Source organism: Bactrocera neohumeralis, chromosome 5 (genome assembly GCF_024586455.1).
Source record: "Bactrocera neohumeralis isolate Rockhampton chromosome 5, APGP_CSIRO_Bneo_wtdbg2-racon-allhic-juicebox.fasta_v2, whole genome shotgun sequence".
NCBI classification, from domain to species: domain Eukaryota; kingdom Metazoa; phylum Arthropoda; class Insecta; order Diptera; family Tephritidae; genus Bactrocera; species Bactrocera neohumeralis.
Genome location: NC_065922.1, coordinates 22,002,534 through 22,020,313, shown reverse-complemented (window position 1 = coordinate 22,020,313; position 17,780 = coordinate 22,002,534). Strand labels below are relative to the sequence as shown.

The 17,780-nt window shown below is 35.1% G+C and overlaps 1 protein-coding gene across 2 annotated transcripts in view; it reads left to right on the top strand.

Annotated features, from left to right (window-relative positions):
* Positions 1-17,780, top strand: part of LOC126760136 (uncharacterized) — a 271,609-nt gene that overhangs the window by 145,634 nt on the left and 108,195 nt on the right. For both annotated transcript variants that reach the window (XM_050475571.1, XM_050475570.1), the window contains one exon: positions 2,914-3,204. The gene's annotated coding sequence lies outside the window, so the exon portion shown is untranslated. The remainder of the gene's footprint in view (positions 1-2,913; positions 3,205-17,780) is intronic.

The window sequence follows — 17,780 nt, the reverse complement described above, 5'->3', positions numbered from 1 at the left end:
CATGGTGAAAGGAAAACAAAGATTTACATACGAAATTACAAGTGCCCGAAATGTTTTATGTATCATATGATAATTATAAAGCTTCGAGTTTCCACAAAACCTACAGGCACACACGTAAGCAGGTTAATATACAAATTATAATTTTGTTACTAAACTCGAGTAATATGAATTGAAGTTGAAAAAACCCTTTAATGTGGGATCACATTAAAGAGCTTACCAAGATTTAGAAGGAAATTTCAAAACATGTTTCGAAGCTAATGATCAAAGTAGTTTATTATAGTCCTCTTCTAGTTACTTGTCAAAAACTTATGGCGAATAAAGGAAAGGCAAGTTCTAACATGTTTAATAGGTGGATATACCCGTTCTTTTAAATTGAAACTGCCAATCAACACGAAGCCGGAAAGCTTACTTCCTTATGATTTATAGCTGCCTTTAATTTGTTGAAATGAAGAGCCATAAATATTCTGATGCATTCCAATTTAGATCGCTGCGGAACATATTTCGAAACCTGATAAATATATGATATAGGAAAAACTATAAAAAGTAGCACTACTACACCTAGTAAGGATGCTTGTCGGCGTTATGCTAGTAGCCAGTGTCTCTGCTGTGAATGACAACTGTTATCGCGCCATGATAACCGACAACTTGATGCCTGAAATTGAAGTTCGTGATCTCGGCGACATTTGGCTTAAACAACAACGTAAAGTCAATGGATTCATTGAGAGAACACTTCTGTGAGCAGATAATTTCATATTTTGGGGCAATGGATTGGCCACCAAAATGTGATATTACACTGTTAACATTTTTCTGAGGGTATGTAAATTTAAAGTCTATGCGGATAATCCCATTTCTTTTCAGGCCTTGGTGCAAAACATCAGGCGTGTCATTTGCCAGTTACCAGTCGTAAAGCTCGCACGAGTCATAAAAAATTAGACTCCACGGATGGAACAACTGAGACGTAACCGCGGCGAACATTTGAAGGAAATAATCTTCAAAAAATGAATGCCAAGAAGTGTTCTTTCGAATGATAGTAAACATTCCCCATTAAATTTGAAGTTTCTGTGTCTTTTCTTTAAAAAAGTAGCAAACCTTGAAATAGATCACCCTTCCTGAACTTAATAGTCTTCCACTTTCGTTGACGGTTCTATCGTCGTAATGTTTTAAAAATGTTCTTTTTATTGGTGTTCCAACCATATCCATATCCATTTCTCGCTTTGTCCCAGAAAAGCTTAATCTTTTGTAGCGTTGTACCAGCTTTTCTTAGATCGTTTCTCTTGACCACGTTTGGAGTTTTCTCAATAAGCTGTTTTTGAAGCTCTGTTGAGACGTAATTTACTGTAACCTATTAAAGAAAGTAAAAATTACATTTAAGAAGTCAGGGAATGAAGAAGTAACATTTGGGTAAACGAACATAGTCTTGTATAGGATGGTATTTGGCAATAAGCAATTGAATTTATTCTTCTGAAAATTTACCCTCGTTATACTGCTTCAAATACATTGTGTTATCTTATATTCCCAACTTCATTCCAAGAAGATATCAATCCACAATATATGTACATATTTTTATTATTCATCACCGATACTTGATAGTTAACTACTGTTAACTACTGAGTTTTGCACTCATTATTTTTTTTTTTAGAAACGGTTGTATGCTATGCTGGTTTAGCTCTTCCTCAAACATACTTTTGTATCATTTTTCAAGCAGCGCTGGCTGTAGTACATCCTCTTTCAGAAAGTCTAGCATTTACTTCAATTTGAGCTGGCTCCCTATGTTTTCAAAGAAGTTAATGTCTGCCTAGACTGTTGATAACATCATGATAATGTACTATCAGACTCGTCTGGATGCTCTGTCGAAACGGAATCGCTTGAAAGCCGACCAGGTCGCAAGAGAGGAACCATTTAGCCGATTACAACGCATTGGGAACAAGTTGGGTCTCCTGCGTTCTAGCAATGAATTTCAGGACTTCGCAACAGCTTAGCAGGCGCTGGCCAACAACTAGCTGCTGTATGACTTCTTCTTACTTAGTGCAGAAGGCAGGGAATGTACAGAACTATCTCTCCCTCAGAAAGACTAATATTACCGCAGTTGTGGGAATTGTTACTGGCCATTGCCTCCTAGGCATGTGTGTGGTAAAATTAACGATCTGAAAGTTGTATGAAGGAAGGTGACGTTAAAAAACTCAAGCAATTTTTTCCTCTATTGTCCGACTTTGGCAAAACTGCGGTTGAATCATCTCGGCACCTTAGAAAATTTTCATATCAGCCGCCTCTACACATTTATGGAGGTCTTAAAGGTCTTAGTAGATTTTTGAGAGGCTTAAAAGTAGTAAGATATCACAAGGATTCGATGGTGTCAGCTGTTCAAAGTGGATGCTATCCGGGACTTTGGATCGATCTTTTACCCAAACCTAAGATATGTAAGTGTAGTCTCAAGCGCCTCATACATCCATATGTATACAGCGATCAAGAAAAAGGCATAAGACACCACAGGAAAAGCCCTATATACCTATATACATAGTACATATGTATGTTGTAAGACTGGAATGTGGAGTTTTTGTAGATATTTCATTCAAGAGGTTGGTTAATCTAAAATTTTCAAAAATCGAAACTTTTTGGCTTGAAGTGCACTCTGGGGTTCAAATTATTATTAGGACTTTTTATAGTTCTAAGCTGAAGCAGAATATAGGAAACTTATTTAGTCCATTTTTAAGTCAAATAATTCCTTATATTCTCGTATTAAATTATACTCCATTTTTTGCGATTTGTCTACAGTTTGATCCATTTCCGCCCACCAATATCAGCATATTTTATCCATTTTTTATTGCCAATAGATGTCACAACGTCGCCAATCGCATTAGTCTTTGATATCACGTTAACCTCAAACACATTTCTTCTTCTTCTTTTTGATTGCAGATATTTTTGGTATTTCCTCAATACTCACAAGCGTTATTCGATTGTAACGGGAGTTGTTTTGCGCTGGCGGATCAAAGCAGCTGTTGCTCCAAGCGACGCACAGACACACACAAATACGTGAACGGCGCAATAAATGCACGCAAATGTGCAACATTATCCGCAAATATGTAAAAGCCAATGTCAACAGCGAAACAACTGCCACAGCAACAACAACAACAACCACCAACAATCACCAACAACCAGCAATAACAGCACAGAGCAAAGTATAAAAGCAGGAAATCACATTTTGAGGTAAGTACGCAATTTGAGTTGACATATGTACGCACATCGTGTAACAACAACAACATAGAGTATAGCGAAACAACAACAACAAAGAGTAACAACAACGCTTAAAGATATGCAAACTGCTTTCATGAACGGCGCACACACCCATACACATTTATGTGAATATTTTGCATGTGTTTACTTTTCTCCCTCTGTTTGCGCATGGGTACGTATGTGAGTGTGTTTATGTGGGATAAATTGCTTCTTTTCACATTTTTGACTAGAAAAAAGTTTTTGGTTTTCCCTTTTGCAAATTCGGTTTGATTTTTTCACTCACTAACACACAGACACACACACAAATGGACACCATCATACTTCGCCTGCCGCTGTGTGTCACTTCCCTCGTCCACTCCTCATCCGCCACTTGGTTAAAAGAATTGCAACAAAAATATTTTTATTTACCAACGGATCAAGCGGAGAGAGAGTGAGGTGAGGAGCATGGGGGTTGCACTGTGCCATCATGTGAATTTGTTTGCGTAAGCTCGACGAGTGCATTAAATCAACAAATGCAAAATATGATATTCATGAAGAGCGTTTGCAGCTGGCGACAGCTGCTCTGCAACAGTCAAATCAGCCCGAAACCATTTGCTGGCATTTTACATATTCACTCACAAATTTACCGCAGCCGGCAGGTATAATAATTTTACATCTGCATACTCATGAATTTATACTCTCCGTCCGGTATGTTTCGGTTAACAGTTAAAAATTCGCACTTTCGCTTGCAACAATTTTTGTGGCCTTTTAATTGTTGTTGCTCATTTATTATTGTAATTCGCGCACAAATAAGTTTAAAGGCATACTCATGTAAAGAATTCCATGAATAAATATGAATGCATTTCGGGCGTAATTTCTCCAGCTTTTCTGTTCATTTTCGACTTCAAATATTCAAGAAGAGAATATGGCAAGTTTTAAATTCCCTTCTTTGGTGTAGTTCTTATAGCAAAAAAGGGCATAAAAAGATATTTATCTTCATTTAGAGAGGTCAGTTTGTATGGCTTTGCAAAATTTTGTGAAGATACTTTGCAAACTAAAAGGTTTTTCACACACGAACTTGAGTTGGACCAGTCAGTTTGTATGGCATCTATATACCTTCAAAGCTTAACTGATGCCACAATTAAATATTCAGTATCAATCGATTATCCAAGAGTACTCCAAAACTAAAAATTCGCTAGTAGCGTCGTCATACCGAAAATAGACTTATTTATATTTAACTTCCTCAAAAATTCCTTTTCATAAATTCATTAAACTCTCATTCATGCTTATCTTTCATGACAGCTGATATATGAATTGAATTTCAAAAGCATCGCAGAAGCACTTAAAATTCAAAAATCAATCAATGCTGCCAATTATTCCCTAATAGAGACGCCATCGACGGCCATTCCATGTACCATACTCATCACTAATATGACAATCGTGATGGCAAAGTCAGCATTTTAAAAGCGATTTTGATTTCAATGCACTTACATACTTACAAGTAGTTCAGAATATCTTACCTGACCTAATAAGAAAGTATTGTTCTTGTTCAAATATGAGAGTACTAAACAGAGTCCGTCCAGCGTCAAATGATTGACATATTTTTAACTATCTTAAAAACATTAGTCTCACTCAATTCTTCTTCGTACTCTTTTTCTACTTGAGATTTGATTTGTCGTTTTATTTTCATCCATATTATTGCTGGATCAGAACACTTACGTTATATTAAGTTAGGTTAGGTAAGCCAATGAGTCACGTTTAGACCAGTTTTGGTCCTTTGCGATATCAGATGGAGTTCCGTTGCTAGGTCCATGCGGAGTCGTCATTCTTTAGGATACCTGCTCTTGGCGCGAATTTCAGCAGATCAGAATACTCAGATCTGAAGAAGAACGCAGAATGTAAGGACTGTGTATATGCGTATACCATTTGATCAGTCTGACCCGGACTGCCAAAAAAAAACTTTATATTCACGTATTTTAAAATAGATTTCTATTCCTTCAAAATATGCTCCTGAGCCAATAGTGGCATGCCAACGATTATTCTAAATTAATCCTTGGCTGGGATGGCCTGCAGTGCCTTCAGCGAATTTTGGTTTCTTCGAATTAGGCTGATTTTTCTAGATCCATTCGCTAAACCGTTAGACAGTTTCGACGTCATATTCATAAGCCCACGACTTGTCAAAAGTAATATGCTTTTGCTTTTTGCAAACGATTTTGGTACGAGTTTAGCATTTACACGCTTGATACCTAAAACATTAGCTAAAAGTGTTGAGTCAATCCCTAAGAGATGTAGAGATCTTATGTTACCAACACGCTATTTTGAAGCACTGTGTCTTATAGTTTTTCACTGTTATCGTCATTAACAGAGTTGGATGGACTACCTGCATGAGGCAAGTTTTCAATGACGTCACAACCTTTACTTAATACTTTCAACATTTTACAACATTTTCAACGATTCCATATCTGTGATTCTATTAAAAACACAAAATTTCAGACAAAATTTTCATTCAATTATTCTAACTGTAGCAAAAATCGTCAGGCGAAAACAAACCCTCAGCAGTTTAGGAAATTTAGGAACAAATATTTTTGTTGATAAAGTTTGCGCGCGCACTTTACATGATTAATGGTTTGATCAGATGGTTTATATACCTGAAAAAAAAGATTTTATAGTATTACTGATCCTTCTAAAGTCCTCTTTTTTATTTTCTTTGACAGCTGAGTTTTTTTCTGATTGCCTGGCGGTAAGTCAACAATATATTATAAGGCTATTCCATTACCTAATTTTTAAACGATCTTCAGAATATCCATTAAAAATGAAATGTGCTTAAATGTGTTAGCTGATTTGAAAGAGTTCTCATAGTCGCTATTTACATCAGAGGCGAATCGAACAAGCAACTCTCATATATCAAATTATTGATATAATTAATTTATGGCCAAATTATTATTGGTATTCAAACAGAGATCAAATGGTGTTGTGGACATGTTAATAATTTTTCTTCCGCAAGAGAGCAGAAGTATTAGACAAGGAATTAGGAAAGTGGTGAAACGCAAATAACTATTATGTAAGATGATTATAAAAAAAAACAAATTTTGGTGAATATTTCTCGACGTTTTTTACTTATTGTAATTGAACAAAAAAATCTTTCGTTGAAGAGCTTGTCAATTATATCCCACAGATGTGAATGAAATTGCACTCATATCGATTAAGTAGTTCGCAAGAAATCTTGGCAACTTACTTTGGAAACATTTCCTTATATACTTATTCCTGCAATAAAAATATTATCAATATCAAGCATGGTAGAGCCCTTCCTGAGAGGGCTGGGTAAAGTTCCAAAGGTTTCAGTGATTTAAAAATCCTTTTTAGTACTTAAAACTTTATTCAACATATTTGCTGATCATTGTCTACAAACATATTTCGTAATCCCTACTAATTGAAGCTAGCCTCGATTAACTACAAGAACACGAAACATAAAATTTTGAAACCACCAACGTTTAAAGAGTAAGCAATGTCTCTTAATCTACGATCAGTATTTTATTAGCCAACAAATTACCGAAAAACAGAGAACACGTGCAAGGAAATTTAACCTTTTCTGTTCATAATCTGCATTCACATGCCACATAATCGTGTATTTTATTACAAAATACTGCACTTACATATATGTAAGTACATACTCGGACCAAATGAAAAATTATGATAGTGAGCTACGTGTGTGTGATTGGGGAAAAGGTCAACCCAGGCGGCACTAATTTTAAATTACACTTATGAAACATATATTTATATATAATATATGTATGTGAAATGAGCATGCAAGTACCTTATATACATACATATACCCTACACGCAAAAAACAAAAAATATCATTCTACATATGCGCCCACAAGAGAGCACATTCATTTTGCTTAATATTTGGCCAAATCTTATTATTATTTAAGAGCCTTAAGGACCCAACCAACAAAGGCTGAAAGCCAAAGAAATATGAGCAGGCAAGCAAAAATACAGGCAACCAAAGCAGGAGGGACAGTCAAAAAAGTAGCGACGAGGCAAAATGCTGGAAATTTATGCAACTTTAAAGACGCACACTCGAGTGCATGTGTGTATATGTGTGTGGGTGCTTGTACGTGCATGTGAGTGCCCGTACGTGTGTGTGTGCGTGTGTCATCCCGAAAGTGAAATTGTGGCTCAAATTTATGACTAACCCACTTTGAACTTTGCTTGTTTCACTCTCTTTCGTTGCGCGTGATTGTGTGCCACTTGGCTCGTTGGCTGCGGCAGCCTCCTACTGCTGGCTTTTTCATTAAAGTTATAAAACTTTTTATGTTGCATATACCATATACATACGTACGATTGTAAGCTGAAAGTCTGTTAGGCCGGAAGCTGTGCTCTCAGCGTAGTCTCCTACATGGCGGTCATGTTTAAATTGTATTTGCATGACTAAGGCGGCGACACACCCAGGCACACACACACACACACAACTCTCTCTCTCAGAAAAAGGGCTAATATAAAATGTGTAATGATTTTTAAATTCCTCGTATATTTCAGGCAGCATTTCTTTTGCCAAAATTTGTTTTCAATTTCGTGCTGCCATCGTCCATTTACATGGGTTACTCAAAGTGGATTTCGCTTTTTGTTTTTCATACTTTTTTTTATATTTTTGGTTCTTCATTGTTGAGTCAGTACAAGAGTGGCATGTAAATTGTTATAGGCAATAAAAGTATGCTATAAATAACGGGAAAATTGCTTTGTAGACTTTATACTTTGTAAATACTTTTTACACAATAATTTTGATTAGCTCTACTGGCGCCAATATCAAAAATTCGGTTAAAAGCTGTTGCACTGTGGGTAGATAGTGAAAAAATTTAATGATGTGAAAAAAAAAATTTCTAATTTTTTCGTTGAGATACATACATATCTGTAAAAAATTGTCGTGGATTATTATTCGAAGAAGTTGTTCAGATCGGATCACTATATCATATAACTGTCATATAAACTGAACGTTCGGAATCAAGAGCTTGTATGGCATTTCTTTTATTTGAAGAGAAATTTTCAAGAAATTTGGCTAAAACAATGGTTCAATCTCCGAAGAAATCGTTCAATTCAGATCACTTTAGCATATAGCTGCCATACAAACTGAACGATCGGATTTAAGTTCTCGGAAGAAATGTGTTTGTGAAAGGAATTATAGCTTTGCTGCAACTGAATTTTTTTTTAATTTAGAATAGAAGAAAGAACACTACAAAAGGAAGAGTAGCTTTAAATTTTTCAGATTTGTAAATTTTTTTACAGTACAGGATTTTTCGACATGTCCTTATTATATGTATAGGTCTTATAATTTTTTTATATGGCGTTTTAGAGTATATTTGCTATAACTTAATGTTATATAATTTTCATAATTTTTCGTTATAATGGCAACTCTATTTTATTGAAGCACTCTCAAAATTGGCCTTTCATCTTGAATTGAAATTTCGAAAAAAAATTAAATTATAATTGGGTGGCAACTCCGTTTTTTTAAATTTATTATTTTTCACGCTGGAAAAGTTTTAAACTCCCCATTGATTAATAACAGATTTTTTTTGCATAATTACAATATTTTACTGCTATAATTTTCCTGATTTTTTAATAATGGCAACTTTATTTTATATTTTCTTGAAGCACTTTTAAAATTGCTGTTCCATCTTGACTTCGAATTTCGAAAAAAAATTAAATTGTAGTTAGGTGTCAACACCGTGTTTGTAAAAATGTATTAATTTTTCACTCATTTTTTGTTATTTGACAAAATTTTAGACAAACCTAGTTTTAGCAGGATGTGTTCTCAACTCCTTCTCGAGTTATACCAGATATATAGAGTATATTTACAATATTTTACACTAGCGTATATTTTCTAAGTAATGGCAACTCTATTATACATTTTATTGAAGCACTTTTAAAAGTGAAGTTTCATTTTGACTTCGAATTTCGAAATAAAAACGAAATTGTAGACAGGTGGCAATTCTGTTCTTTTTTGAATGTATTAAATTTTTACTTTATTGAATGTCCCATCCTTCATATAAATTAAAAAAAAAAATCCTTTACTTTACATTTTTTTCGAAGTTCAAAATTTATTTAAAAAAAAATCATATTTGCTCCACTGTGCTTTTGACTACTTCTTCCTCTTGACTTAGAAATTCGAAATAAAAACGAAATTGTAGTTAGGTGGCAACTCTGTTTTTGCAAAAAAAAATTTATTCTCTTTTTACTAATTTTATAAAATATCCCTTTCTCCATATATAATTAAAAAAAAATTATATTACATTTTCTCGATGTTCGAAATTTATTAACAATTTAACACATCTGCTCTACTGTGCCTTTGACTACGTTTTGCCGCTTTTACTGAAAATTAAATTTTTTCCAATCACATTGCTATTTATTTAGGTAGCTTAGTCAATATTTCATTTTGGTCGGCTTGCAAAAAGAATATATCCAACGCCAGCCAGCAAGCAGAATTCCATTTTATGAAATATAAAAGCAAAAATCATGCTAAAAGCACACTCGAAAATAAGTTATAAAAAGCAACAACACAAACAACGCTGATTACTTTAATCTTTCAGTGGTTTCCGTTGCCTGCGGCACGTGTGCACTTCAGTCAATGCCTAGCAAATAGCAGCCCACACACACTCCGCTTAGTAACAAGCACCAACTAGAGTTTACATTTCAGCAGCGGCGCAACGCTCTTTCTGCCGCCTCTCATGTGTTTGTGCATAAAAAGTTTATTTATGCCCCCCACTTTCAAACGCACGACCTTCCTTTGGTGCACCTTGAACTTTTTCAGTCGCTTAGCGCCGCCCGCAGCCGTGTTGCATGCATGCATATGCATGTTGCACGTTGCAAGTGCAGCATTAGATATTCAAATGGTATTGCATGTAAGGGGTGCAAGAAGTGCTGCAGCGCCGCACACACGTATATATTTACATATATGTATATGTGACAGCGCTGAAGTGAGCCATGAAAAAAGGATTCTAAATTTTATGCCACAGTGCAATAAAAATAAACAAATAAAGTATTTTCCACTGAATATTCAGTATAAATGCGCACATATTTGCATATGACTCGCACACACTGGCTCGCCACCCAAGTTTTTAACGTGTTTTTACCCACACAGTTCCATGTGCGATTGCATGCAGTCGTTCCCCCACTTCTCTATTTCGTGTGACCTTCTCACGCTTAACAGGCAGCGACAGCACTTTGCGTTAAAAGCAAAACTCTCGCCGCCACTTCCGTTGCATTCTGCGCGCTGATCTTGTTGTTGTTGTTGTTTACCTGGCATTTGTTGTACTCGCTGTTTGCTTGGGGAAAATTTTCGCTAATTCCCTGCACGCCCTTGGCGCAGTCTACCTGCCTGATCGCTCATAAATTTCACTATCGCACGCTTTTGCCCGTTATGTCGCAGCGCACGAATTGTAAATTTCAATATTCACGAAGTTCTGCCAACATATTTTAACTAACTTTCGCTCGTGCTGTCACCCTACTTTAGACTCATTTACCGTTTGTTACTAATGTAAGCCAACGGCAGAGAGCGTGCTCGCTGATTTTCGTTGGGCGTTTGCAGTTTAATTATAACAGTCGGCGCTAATGCGCTCGGGAAGAGCAAAAAGCTGTGGAGAAATGAAAATATGAAGATGTCACTTTCGACTCGCAATGTCAGCCACTATGGCTTTCTCTTTAATTTTGGGTTGACAAAATTGCCTTAAATTTTTTGTAATAATTAAATTCTGCTTTAAAAACTGTTAGCAGCTTTGTCATACAAAACTTTTTTCTCGTATAAAACTTTATGCTAAAAATTGAAAAATATTCAATACAGGATAAGCCAAATTATACTTTAAGTATGGCTCTACTCTTCGTATTCTAGAAGACTGTTCACTTTTTTGTTACAATTTCGGCGGATATACTTTTTTAACTGGCTTCAAAATCAGTTAATCTGGAAAAAACATAAAGATGTGTGATTAGCCCAGTTCTTTGCTTCAGCTGCTACCTTGACCATAAACCTGGCAAAAAAATGTACGTTTATCATGCGAACCGCTTGCTTCAGGAAAAATAGCCGCTGTGCTCATGCGAAACAGTCCTCACTGGATTGTGTTATGTAGATTGTTTTAGCTTCGGTTCGGCTCGGCTCACATTCTTCCCTACCGGCATTAAGACTCTGCCAGTAACTAAGCTACCTGCGACACCACTTTCACGATCTTTGCACTTACGGAACACCCTCTTCGCAACAAAATAACAATCTTCGAGGGCTGGAAGGCTTAACGCACCAACTGCAGTTATAGGAAATAATTTATATAAAATATATCTTTTTTGGTGTTATATCAATATTTTCTTTCTCAACAGCCGCCTATCAGTTTGAACCGATAGCAACATTTTTCGTTGTTGAACGCAGCAACCTTCAAAACTTACTAGTTTAAAGAACATTCAATGATTTACGAACCCGTCCAATGATCTACTTATCATCTAGAAAGGCTCTGGAAGCTACTGGTTCCACTTTCCAAGAATGATGTCCATCTGGAATAACTAAATTAGGTCTTTCTGTTACCTATACGAGAGCGACATTGATTTAGTTTTTGTGTTTCCCCAATGAGCGAACGTTATGAGTATCATATACAATTATTACTTAATAATTACATCTTCAATTACGCAATAATTCTAAAACAATCTTATCAAAATTCGACAAGTTCAAGTTGAGTCCGTGAATAGACGCAAAGGAACATATAACTAATAGCATTTTTGATATTTTGATATGGAATGAACTGTTTCCTTTTGTTCAAGAATGGCTTATGAAGAGAATAATTGTACTCTTTTTTACCCGAAAGGCTATAGAAGATACTAATTCTTTCGAAGCTTTTACTTATAACCTGAATCGGATATATTAAGTTTGCCACGTTGTCTTTAATAACCAGAAGAAAATGTCAGAGGCTTTATAAAGTATATATAGTATATAAATTATCAGCGTGACGAACTGAGTCGATCTAGTCATATCCGTATTTTTGTATATACACGAACTAGTCCCTCAGCTTTAGAGATATCGATTCAAAATTTCGCACACAACCTTTTCACCCCAAAAAGCTGCTGATTTGCTGGAACCGCCGATATGATATCGGACCATTATAGTACAAAGCTATCAATAAAGTGATCGATTCATAAAAATTTTAATTGTAATCAGCCTTTAAATATTATTCGAACAATTTTTTGTAGTGCTTTAGAAGAAATTCTTTTTTCATATTTTCTTACGATTTACCCAATAAAGGAAATTTCAGACACAATCCTAACATAAAACTCAGTTCACAGCAGTGATTCATTTGAATATTTTTCTGTAGTAGAATTGAAATTCGTTTTCATAGGAGAGGCCAAGTCAAGCAATGTACCCATATCATCAATACCTTTATGTCGAAAGGAAATTTGATGGTTTTTTTTTGTAGAGGTGATGTTTCTAATGACTGCCAGTTCTGTAAGATCTTATCAAATGCTTTTTTGGACCTCAGAAAATGATCATCAATCTATATATTTATGTATAGAATATATATAAAACTGTTCTGAATAAAATTTGCGAAGTTAGAATAATGGAACAGCAAACTTCCCAAAATGTTTAGTATAAAGATAATATCTTCGGATGATCCTGTTTGAAGCAGTACTTAAATAAACAAATTTTATTAGTGTTTTCTTCCATTTCGTAAATATTTCAGCACATAATATTACTTGTATTTGTAAAATATAAATATATAAAAACTTAGTGTCACATTTTGTCCGGGATAAACTCCGAAACTACTAAACCGATTTTGATAAAATTTATTACACTGTGTTCAGTTTGATTCAACTTAGAAGATAGGTTGGTTTTGGTATAATTTATAACACTGTGTACAGTGTGCTTCAACTTAAAAGATAGGGTGGATAGAAAAATTAGTGTCACATTTTGTCCGGGATAAACTCCGAAACTACTAAGCTGATTTTGATAAAATCTATTACACTGTGTTCAATTTGATTCAACTTAGAAGATCGGGTAAATAAAAAAATTCAGAAATAAAAAAAAATATTTCTACACAGTAAGTGTCCAAAATTATCAGTGTTAAATTCTAAATGGAATTTTTATTGATTTTCCATTAACAAATATTTATATTAAAATTTAAGACGAAGGTACAATTCTTTGGATTCTTATACCAGAAAAAACATTTTGGTCTTTATTTGTATATTTATTTTGAGAATTTTCAACTTCTTCCATGAAAAATATTAATATCTTACAAAGACACATTTATTCCTAAATGTACATATATACAGTACAAAGGGTATTTATAGGCATTTTAAATTGAGATAGGTAAATAAGTAAGAGTAGGTGGCTGCCCCATTTAAAAGGGGCATAATTACTCTTTTTCATGGAATTCAATTGAACAACTTTGTTTTTGCTTTAACATATTAAGTTCTGGGCTTGCTATACCACATTCAACGAAATTCGAGTGCTTCCTTCACTTCAATCATCATTTTGCGCTGCTAATATATTTTTCATGCACTAATATTCCATTGTATGCCTTTTACTTAGCGCTAATGAGCATGTAATTTTCATGGAATTCCATATTAGATTGAAAGCAAACACACACACACACACACACACACAGCACTTGGATCACCTTTCTAATGAAGCCTGCATGATCAACAACATTTAATACACATGCACCAATGTGTGTTGGACATATGCAATTACAATGTAAAGGGTTAACACTTAATCATCAACTTCTTCCGGCATTTAATTATACACGCTCCTATACGCTTACTAAGGTGTTGCTAATTTCATTTCATTTACTCAACTCGAGCATAGTAATTATAACTTGTGTGCAATTAGTCGCCTTTGGCGTTTCAAATGCGGCTACTCATGCATACTGCATATGCGCATGCGGTTAGTCATTCGATACCTCGATACCAGCGCGTGAACTCACACACTTGCTTACATACATACTAATTGTTTTGCTGAAATATTAATGTGTGGCACGTGTCCTTGTGCTGTACCCCCGCCTGCTGAGAATTTTCCGATCTAGTGCTGTTATTTCGATATGGTTCTCCCTTAGCGGTCAAAAGTGTCATGTGCGCCATGGCGTATACGCAAAATTTTTCCTATGTCGCGCACATTGTATTGCATTGTGTGCCTGAGAAATTACTTACTCATTTATTTATATGGATAATTACACCGTCATATTATCTGTATATTGATACTAAGCGGTCAACGATTGTCGTAATAAATTCTTTATTGATTGCTTTTTTTACAGAATGGTTTTGGAAATTAATTGTTTAGGCCTTCGATGTCATCTGATGTCTTGTGGGCACCTGTCCGGCGAGTTTGTTTGTATGTAGGGCGCGTATGTCGTCATAATGTTATGGCAACATTTTGTATATTCAAATACAAATTCAATAATAATAAATACATGGATTGAGTTTCCCATCCAAAATTGATGTTGCGAGCAAATGCACTACAATATTAATTTTTTCTTATTATTTCTGTTTTGTCCCCTGAAAAGATTATATCAAGTTTTCCACGAAGTTTGTAACAACCAGAAGGAAGCGTTGGTCACCTTATAAACTCTGTATTATATTATCAGCGGGACGACCGAAGTCGATGTAGCCATGTCCGCCTATATGGCCGTCTGTCTGTCAGTATTTATATAAAAATCGCGCACTTTGAGCCTAAAGTTAATCTCTCCAATCTTGAAAACTTCTAAACAAAATTTTTTTATTGATTTGTCTTCAACATACCAAACCTTGGAGAGGACCGAATCGAACAAATAACTGATCTAAAAGATATTTACAGGCTTATTAAATTAATATAGAAGAGCAGGTTGCTGAACCACTTTAAAGTGGCATACGTTTTCTTCTTTATAGAATTCAGTAGAACAACTTTGTTTTTGGTTTACCATATGAAGTTATGGGCCCAAAAAATTTAAGCAGAGACATAGCGAATTAAAACGTTTGTAGAATTAACTGCTACTGCACTCGGAGCCGAAATGCAATACATTATCATTATTTCGAGAGATATACCAAGTTGGATGAGTTCTCAAATGAAATCTGAGTTTAAATTTGAACTTATCTTTCTTCTATGAAGAGAGATTTCGAATAGACATAGTTGAAGGCGAAAAAAGAAAAAAAATCATAGCTTTGTTTGGGGCAAATCATGAAAAAGTCGTAAACCCGTTTTCTCAAAATCTAGTCGTTATGGAAATATTACCGCCATTTGCGGATATCCGTAACTGAATGCGTACATTTTAATCAAAATCGTATTAAATTTAAACCAAAAATATAATTATAGAATTTTAATCCTTGTAAAATGTTTCAAATACAGACGCCTGAATCCGAAATGTTTTGATAGAAGATTAACTTTGCCAATATTTTTATAAAAGGTCAATTAAGGATGGAGTTGGAAATATATTGGGTAGTCGAAAAAGTATTTTCGCACTTCTTATCAAATTTCAAATTATTTTTTTTTTATATTTTAATGAACTTTAATAAACCAAATATGTACCATTATAAACAACGACTTTTTGCCATTTTTCCGCTAGAGACTCCATTCCATTAGTCTAAAACTTTTCTGGTTTCTTGGCGAAAAACTGCAAAAAGTAATGTTTACAGGCTTCTCTTGCGGCCAACTTTACTCTATTAAGGGAGTTCTGCATTGACCGAAACAAATGGTAGTTCGATGGTGCAAGGTCAGGGCTATATGGTGGATGCATCAAAACTTCCCAGCCAAGCTCTCCCAGTTTTTGCCGAGTCATACCCAATATTTGGAGAATATAACATTCACGACTAAACGAAATTATCCCAATAGGTGGCGCCAGAGGCACACTATGACCGAAAATCGAATTATAGTCCGATATTATTCAACTCAAAGCATTAGTTCATTTAATAAAAAATTATGGAAGTGCCAAGAATTGAATTTTAAAAAAGGTGTTTTTTTTTAATATCCGATAGGGTGTCCTGTAATGGAACATTTTTGTACTTTAAAATAGACAAGCAGGGAAACCAAATGCTTTTATAGAGATATTCTGAAACTTATTCGTGAAACCGAGACTTCTGTCAATTTTCTCTTGAATATAGGCATTTAACGCAAGAAACGGTTGACTATTGGTTTGCCTAGATGAAATTTCAATGAGCTCTATTAAAAAAAAAATAAAATGAACTGTTCGACATCATGATAAGAGAAACTATATAAGCTAGGGTTTCAACATTTTTTGATTTTTAGACTTTTTTCGAGGACTTCACGATACATTTCTCGGTTCATTTGAAATTAGCTTTGTTAAAACTAGATCAGTGTGGATTTAAAACTTGATTTCAAATAATAGTTTTGTTGCTCGAGTCACATAATAACATCTTCTCTGACAATCTGATGCGAATAAAACTCAAATCCACGCGTTGATCTCTCAAGAATCGCAAATAATTCAGAAACAGAAACGTTTTTCAAAATCTCAATTTATTTCGTCAAATGGAAAGCTACAGAAATACTTTATTGCATGTCAAATTCGTGCAGCAGCATATCCGGCAATTCAGCGCTCTAATTTTCTTTTATTTTCCATTTCTGATTCTTACCCTTACTTCCATGCCTTGCGCTTCTTGTCTTACACAATGTGGCGTGTAAATTATTCATGCGACGTTCGCTGCAAGGCAATGCGGCGGCACTACATGTATATTTTTGTAGGAGGCATACATATACACATACATTTGTGTGTGCGTGTGCCTCAATGTGCATATGAAATGTGCCGCCACTCGGTCGGTTTAACGACTTTAATCTGCTGCCTCGTAAAATGGTTAAAAATGCTAATTTGCTTATGTTGGCTAAATAGTTGGGTACATTTTACTTATATACATAAGTATGTATATAAATATATCCTATATATATGTATATATATATATAGACATGTGTAAATATATTTATTTTGTAGCCAGTAAGCCAGCGCTCGCTTAAATAACCAAAATGTGAATTAAGTAATTCCGTGAAAACATTAAGCATTAAAGCAGCGCAGTTAAAATGAAAATACAGCAAAGAAACAAAAATAAAAAACAACAACAAAATAACAGCAGTTCATAATAAAATAAAATCTTATAAGCATAACACGCGTCCACATGCCCTTGAACCGGCAATAAATCACGTCTGTGCTTAGCAAGCGGCCCACAGGACTACACCACAGCATACAAATTTATAAAAAGCCACACACATATACACATGCATATTTACGTCCATTCTGCCTTTATTTACCTGCTGTTGGACAACTGTCAACCAGTGCTTTTTGTTTGTGCTTTTCACACACTCCCCACTAAGCAGCTAAGTCCTGCCCGGCTTGTTGCTGCCAGCTTGTCGCTTCTGCTTGCCGCCACCACGCGCTGGCAGTGGCAAGTTGGACTTATTAACAATTTATTCGTTGCTTTAGTGGCAAGCACTGGCTTTTCGTTGGATTTTCGGTGACGTGCTGGTGCTGTTGCACGAACTTGATTTGTGCAGTTAAAAGTCGGCATGCACGCATACTTACAAACGAGGCTTTATATTAACTACCGCTTGCTTTACTTATTTACATTTA